The sequence below is a fragment of the Penaeus monodon genome, chromosome 32, assembly GCF_015228065.2.
Source record: "Penaeus monodon isolate SGIC_2016 chromosome 32, NSTDA_Pmon_1, whole genome shotgun sequence".
Taxonomy (NCBI): Eukaryota; Metazoa; Arthropoda; class Malacostraca; order Decapoda; family Penaeidae; genus Penaeus; species Penaeus monodon.
In genome coordinates this window covers 14,592,058-14,592,478 of record NC_051417.1, presented here as the reverse complement: position 1 = coordinate 14,592,478, position 421 = coordinate 14,592,058, and the positions used below count along the sequence as shown (strand labels likewise).

Genomic DNA, 421 nt, shown 5'->3' with positions numbered 1-421 from the left:
TTCGTTTCAATATAATCGCTGATGCTGTCGCAATCACCATTCTTATTCATACCTTACATGCTCTAGAATAAGATAATATGTATGACCATCATGACAGCAATATACAATATAAAACGGTAAGAAAAAACAGGCAGTGTTCGCAGGCTGCATATGGTTACCACTCTCACTTCATACTTAGGAGGAAATTATGAAGACACCAATCGGTTTCGACAACTGCGTTGTTTCCTTGCAATTTGCAGCGCTTATTATTGAAGATTAGCATCTGGTATCGGCACCCGCGCGGTGGCTGCCACCATCGCCAGCTTGGGTTGTCGGGGTCGCGATGCTCCCGCTTGGGCGATGCCAATCTTGGGGGGAGGGGGGTTGTCGCACTGTTGTTTCAAGGGCTACGATGAAATTTCTATCGATACGATATAAAAGC

General features: G+C 45.4%; 1 protein-coding gene across 4 annotated transcripts in view; it reads right to left on the bottom strand.

Moving 5' to 3' along the window:
* LOC119593666 overlaps positions 1-421 on the bottom strand; it is a 65,664-nt gene that overhangs the window by 51,482 nt on the left and 13,761 nt on the right. The gene's annotated exons all lie outside the window — the stretch shown is intronic.